General features: G+C 51.4%; 1 pseudogene; it reads left to right on the top strand.

The window, feature by feature from the left end:
* Nucleotides 1–1,415: 1,415 nt before the first annotated feature.
* Nucleotides 1,416–2,133, top strand: LOC125530772 (auxin-responsive protein SAUR50 pseudogene; annotated as a pseudogene).
* Nucleotides 2,134–6,844: the final 4,711 nt, after the last annotated feature.

The following is a 6,844-nucleotide window of genomic DNA, read 5'->3' as shown; positions in this document are numbered from 1 at the left end:
GACACCTTTTCGTCGTTACATGAACATTGATTTGCAACATGTGCACTTTTTTTTGCTTCTACTTTTGATATAAAACCAATGAAAAATATATTTTACAAAAAATATATATGATAAGAAGCATTTAAAATAAAAATAGAAAATGGTCGTACGTCAGTAGATTACCAAAATATATATATCTATGTGCAAGAAGACACGTGCTCAGCTCAAAAGGAAAAGGAAGAAGAAACAGGTACTGCCTAATTGATACAGCAGGATTCTTACTCGGCCGGCCCACGTAGAAAAAAGAAATGAGCGATGTGACCGCATTACTTACAGCAAGCGAGGAATAGACCACGCACCCGTCGTCCAATTCTTCCCATGCCGCCGCCGCCCAGGATGCACGTACTTCCTTCACCTCGAAAGCAGAATGTGAAGCTGGCAGCGCACCGCTCGGCCGCCGGCCGGTGGCTCCGGAGAGTGAGGAGCAGTCCCGGCAGAGCTTCCTTTCACCGCAATGAATGCCGCCGCCGCCGTCGCCCCGTCCAATGAGGCCGCGAGCCCCATCCCTCTCCTCGCGCCCTAGCTTATCTCCTCCCCGACCTCAAGGCGATGTGTGCAAGAATCTAACTCCTTCGACAACTTCGAGACGCAGTTAGTTGCTCGGCCGCTCGATCCTCCTCCCATTATTGGAGAGAGAGCGTGCCGCTCCAGAATCTTCGTGACGTCGATCGACCATTTTGGTTGAAGGAGATGGGAGGAGGAGAAAAGGACTACGTAGTACGTACACGGTGATGTACCAGCTCCATACGTTCAAGGACGTACGCCGGGACTATCTCGTACCGTCTGAGAACTGTTTTATATTCTGTCAAGGGCTGTGGCCTTTGCGTGGTCAACATGCGCCTGCCGATAAATTCGTGTCAAGCTGTACGCAGTGGTTGCTGGAGACTGCAAGGCACTCATTTGACCGGAATATCGTGGCGGAATTCAGGAGCACTGCTGCCTCGGTTGATCCATCCATATAAAGGTAGGCCACTGGTGATGGTGTACGGCTGTACGCTAATGGCAGCACATGCACGACTTAATGCAGACACAGGTAATTTTCAACGATCGCGACGACGGCTTTACATCACTGTGGATGCAACTAAAAGTTGCCCGCATAACGATAAGTGACATAAGGAATCCCCTTGGCCGTTGCGGCCTAGACCGTGCAAACGTATATACCAATGTACGATCGGTTTTCTTTCGTTCTCTTTGGCGTACGCACATCCAAACGTCACCTCGAGAGTCTAGTTTTGCAGCTTGCCACAAGCTAAACAAACATAGCACATGCCTCTGAGGCTACAACCATTAATGTCGACCAATCCACAAGGCACAGGCCCAGTTGCATGACCGCGTATATATACAGAATATACGCAGCAGTGCCACACAGTGCCACACAGACACACGTACGCATGGTACGTTCGAGCGGCATGAAGGGAGGACGGCGATCCAACAGGAGGCTCCTCAGGTCCTTCCTGGGCGCCTGCAGGAAGCTCAGCGCCGAGCTGCAGCTGCTCGGCCCGACGGCGAGCGCGTGGGCGCAACTCGAGGCCGGAGACGAGGCCATCCCGGTGGACGTGCCGAGGGGCCACACGGTGGTGTACGTCGGGGAGGAGCTGCGGCGGTACGTCGTCCGGGTCTCCTCCCTCGACCACCCGCTGTTCCGGGAGCTGCTCGACCGCGCGCGGGAAGAGTACGAGTTCGCCGCCGACGCCAGGCTCTGCCTGCCCTGCGACGAGGACATCTTCCTCGCCGTGCTCTGCCACGTCGACTCCAACCACGACTACTGGAGGCTGGCACTCTGCAGCTGATCCCCCGAACGCCGCGCGCGTTGGCCCCTCTCCTGTGTAGGATGCAAAGTACAGCAGCTAATTGGTGCGGGATGACGAGATTTGCGTTCATGGTCTCGGGTGTATAGGTGTAGGCTCCATGTGTGCACAAATTTAGTTCCGTTGTTCAATGCTCTGTATTCCATTCTCCAAGGATGCGTCGCATGCAAAACGTCGTGGTACAGAATGACATCCATTCTATAGGACGTAACCTTGCAGTTTGTTTGGCCTCCTAATTCGTTCGGTCCATGGCTATCCATGCTTTGCAATTGCGCACAGTGCAAAATTAGTGTTAATTTGAAAGCTAGTGGTGGTCCTGGTGGGCTAATTGATAAGTTGGCTCCTTATAAGTACGGCCATCTTTTGGTCCATGTTGAACCAAACACATGCCTAAAATATTATGGGCACGACTAAGCTTAGGCATGGCAACCTTAAGGTGCAAACCAAACAGGGCCTAAAAAACAAACCTGACCAGCATAGAACTAGGACATCTAGATAGGAAAGAACTGCAAAAAAGAACTAATGCATCCAAGCGCAAAGAACCCTAAAGAGTTGTCGTCGTCAGGGAAGTCGCCAACAAGGAGCTTCAGACACTGATACGAAGAACACCATGAGCCACCCTTGTGAAGCGTGATACACCTCACTTGCTACCCGCTCTATGAGCCTTGCTGTCAGCATCAACACCTTTTGGTGTTCCTACTTTATCTGCAATATCGACCAACTTATTATCCGCTGGACTACTCAATTTGATTTGCACAATTGAATTAATTAACAATTTTTTTCTCAAACACAATATTATTTCTACATTTCCAAGTAGTCCAAAAAAAGAGCAGCAACCCCAACAAGTACCAATTTCTTGTTTTCTTTTGGGAAGCTCCTAATCCAACTTCCAAAGCAACCATCTAACTTTTTTTGGATTTTTTCTTAAGTCAAAAGCACATTTAAAAAGACTCCATACTATCCTAGCAAATGAATAATGAAAGAACAAATGTTCAATGCTCCCATCCTGCCCACAGGATGCACATTTTTGCTACCCTACCCGCCCCTCTTAAGTAAATTGTTCCTAATAAGGATGCTATTTTTAACCATGAACCACAAAATTGAAAGACATTGTTTTTAGGCGGAACATTGATCTTCCACAAGGATTTTTGAGGAAAGCCACTTTCCACTATGATCATTTGTCTATACAAAATGACTTAACAGTAAACCTTGCATCAAATATTAACATCCATCTAAAATAATCTTTTCTACCATACATCTCCATTTCTTCACATCTTAATTTCAAACTATTCCACAACAATAAAGTGTCACCCCGTAGCACTCTTCTAAATCTGAAATCATTCCAACCTTTCTACACAACTTCAACTGCTGTGGTATTATGATCAAAGCTCAAATCATATGGTCTAGCATAAGTTTGAGAGATTCACCACATATCACTTCTATATCTGAAATCATCCCAACTGATGGTATCCCAGACTAGGGGTCACTCACCACATCGTCTCCTGGCCAGGTGGGTCGGGCCGAGGAACTCCATGGCAGTTCACCAGTATGCCATCTCCAGAAGGCCCATGGCGCGTAGAAGGAATATTTCCGAAGACTTGGCGCATACTTCAAAACTTAGAGGTCGTCTACAATACATTTACCTTATGTGTAGCTGACCTATCTATAACCCTAGGCCCCCTGGTACCTATATAAACTGACTGGTAGGGATCATAGATGATAGAGATCAATCTCGTGGTAGATCAACCTCTACTTTGTGCTCTACCCCAAATCAATACAAACACAAGCATGACGTAGGGTATTAGCCAAGATCTGGGTAAAACCTCGTGCCCTTGTTACCATGGCATCTAGGCTACAAGCTCGGGACCTGATACGTCCATTTTGCATCATGCTTTTATATTGATATTCATTGCATTATGGACTGTTATTACACGTTATATCACAATACTTATGCCTATTCTCTCTTATTTTATAAGGTTTACATGAAGAGGGAGAATGCCGGCAACTGGAATTCTGAACTAAAAAAGGAGCAAATATTAGAGACCTATTTTGCACAACTCCAAAAGTCCTGAAACTTCACGAAGCATGTTTTTGGAATATATAAAAAAATTGGGCGAAGAAAGTACCAGAGGGGGGCCACCAGCCAGCCACAAGTGTGAAGGGCGTGCCCTAACCCCTGGGCGCGCCCCCCGACCTTGTGGGCCCCCTGGCAGGCCTCCGGTGCCCATCTTTGGCTATATGGTGTGTCTTGACCTGGAAAAAACAAGAAGGAAGCTTTTGGGACGAAGGGACACCGTCTCGAGGCGGAACCTGGGTAGAACCAATCTAGGGCTTCGGCGGAGCTGTTCTGCCGGGGAAACATCCCTTCGGGAGGGGGAAATCATCGCCATCGTCATCACCATCGATCCTTTCATTGAGAGGGGGTCAATCTCCATCAACAACTTCACCAGCACCATCTCCTCTCAAACCCTAGTTCATCTCTTGTATTCGATCTTGGTCCCCAAACCTCAGATTGGTACCTGTGGGTTGCTAGTAGTGTTAATTACTCCTTGTAGTTGATGCTAGTTGGTTTATCCAGTGGAAGATTATATTTTCAGATCCTTAATGATAATTAATACTCTTTTGATCTTGATCATAAATATGCTTTGTGAGTAGTTACGTTTGTTCCTGAGGACATGGGAGAAGTCTTGTTATAAGTAATCATGTGAATTTGGTATTCGTTCGATATTTTGATGAGATGTATGTTGTCTTTTCCTCTAGTGGTGTTATGTGAACGTCGAATACATGACACTTCACCATTATTTGGGCCTAGGGGAAGGATTGGGAAGTAATAAGTAGATGATGGGTTGCTAGAGTGACAGAAGCGTAAACCCTAGTTTATGCGTTGCTTCGTAAGGGGCTGATTTGGATCCATATGTTTCATGCTATGGTTAGGTTTACCTTAATTCTTCTTTCGTAGTTGCGGATGCTTGCGAGAGGGGTTAATCATAAGTGGGAGGCTTGTCCAAGGAAGGGCAGCACCCAAGCACCGGTCCACCCACATATCAAATTATCAAAGTAACGAACGCGAATCATATGAGCATGATGAAAACTAGCTTGACAACAATTCCTATGTGTGCTCGGGAGCGCTTTGCATTATATAAGAGTTCGTCCAGGCTTGTCCTTTGCTACAAAAAAGGATTGGGCCACCTTGCTGCACCTTAGTTACTTTATTTACTTGCTACTCATTACGATGTATCATTGCCGGGGTTTCTGATCCACGGGCACCTATGGGACTGGCGGTCCGGGTCCCTTTTGGTTCGGCGGGGGGTGGAGGTTGCGCAAAGAGCAGATCGAGGCGAAGCACGCGGGCGGTTTACCCAGGTTCGGGCCGCACGGATGCGTAAAACCCTACTCCTGCTTTGTGGACTGGTATTGATTTCTAGCTCGGGAGCGAGACCGAGCGTGAGTGTGTGGAATTGCTGAACCTCGCGAGAGCTCTCGAGATGGCCGACCCCCATCTACGTTGCCCCGGGCCTCCTTTTATATGCTCAAGGGGTTACCGACATAGGGCAACGAAGGGCTAAAGTGGAAAAGGTGCCGTGGATAGGCACAGCTAGGTGCTGTAGTAGGCACAGCTAGCTGCTACAGTGCTATCATACCTAACCCTGACGGCAGGGGACAAGGGCATTAAATGCCTGTCTGTGTCGCCTAGACAGCACCGAGAGGGACCGCTAGGGACGCCACCGTCTTGCCACGATGGTTGTCTTGTCAGCGCCTGCGTGCCACCGCACGCCCCTAGCTGCACAGCCTCCTGCCACGTGCGCTCGGGAGGGGCCCCGGAGCGACACGTGGGTGGATGTGCTGGAGCGCGGGCGTGGAGTGGGGGCTTGCCGCGGCAAGCGCCTTGCCGCGGCCGCCGACTCGTCGCTCCCGGGAGCTTGTTGCTCACCGGGCCTTGCCGGGGCGCATAGCGCGCCGCGGCAAGTTCCTTGGAATGCCTTGGATGGCCTTCTCGGCAAGCGCCTCTTGCCGGGGCCTTGGGACGCTTCTGATGGCCTTCCCGGCAAGCTCCTCTTGCCGGGGCCTTGCCTTCTTCCCGACAAGCTCCTCTTGCCGGGGTCTTGTCTTGAGTACTTTGTTCTTGAATGGTCTTCAAAGGGACCATGGAGGTTCTTGGCGGTGACCTGGCAGGCCTTGCCGCGGGACGCTGCGACTGCCCGTGCACAAGTTCGGGGTACTAAGGGTACCCCTAATTTAGTACACCGACAGGAGCCCCCGGGCCTGGGCCAGACACGGTGCCGAGCGCTGTTGGGCCAGGCCCAAAACAGTGCACGGGCACGCGCGGCCTAGGTCACGCCGCATATCTCTCCGCTTCTATCGCGCACGCTCGGGACGGCGCGCGTCAAACGCGGCGTCGTGGGTGACGCGAGTGGCGCGCGCGTGGGGCTGAGCCCCGCGAGCATGCGTCAAGCCATGATGAAGGGGAATGGCCCACGCCCTCTTCTCCAAACGGAGGTAGGCGTGGGGGCGTGGCGCATTTACTGGACGGGGCCGATGCGCGGTTTCCGAAGCGCCCACTCCCCGAGATCACGGGGTAGGGCGAGGCCGCCCCATCCGCCGCCTCAGTTCTGCATCTCCGCCACGCGGCTCCCATGCACTTGGGATCGCGGACGACGGGAGCGGGAACCTGGGCCGTTGCGAGAAGAGGGGGCGAGTCGGCCCGCCTCCCTGCTCTTCCTGTGCCTTGATTCGCTGAGCGGGGCGGCTGGGCTCCCACTTCGCTCCTTTATAAGGAGCGGGAAGGGAGCACCGAAGCCTGCACTCTCCCGTCTCCTCCTTTCTTCAGCTTCTGCTCCCCTTTTTCTCATTCGCCATGGAGAAAGGGAATCCTGGGCCTTCATCGGTGGCGGCGAGGGTCGCCGCCAGACAGCGCACCCTCCCCTTTTCCTCGCTCGTGGTGGCAGAGCCAGCCATAAGGGGAAGAGGGAGGGGGCGAGGTCGTGGACGAGGTCGAG

This window comes from Triticum urartu, chromosome 2A (assembly GCF_056163025.1).
Source record: "Triticum urartu cultivar PI428250 chromosome 2A, HENAU_Tu73, whole genome shotgun sequence".
NCBI lineage: Eukaryota > Viridiplantae > Streptophyta > Magnoliopsida > Poales > Poaceae > Triticum > Triticum urartu.
Note: the sequence above shows the minus strand (reverse complement) of the source record. Positions and strands in the feature narration are given on the sequence as shown.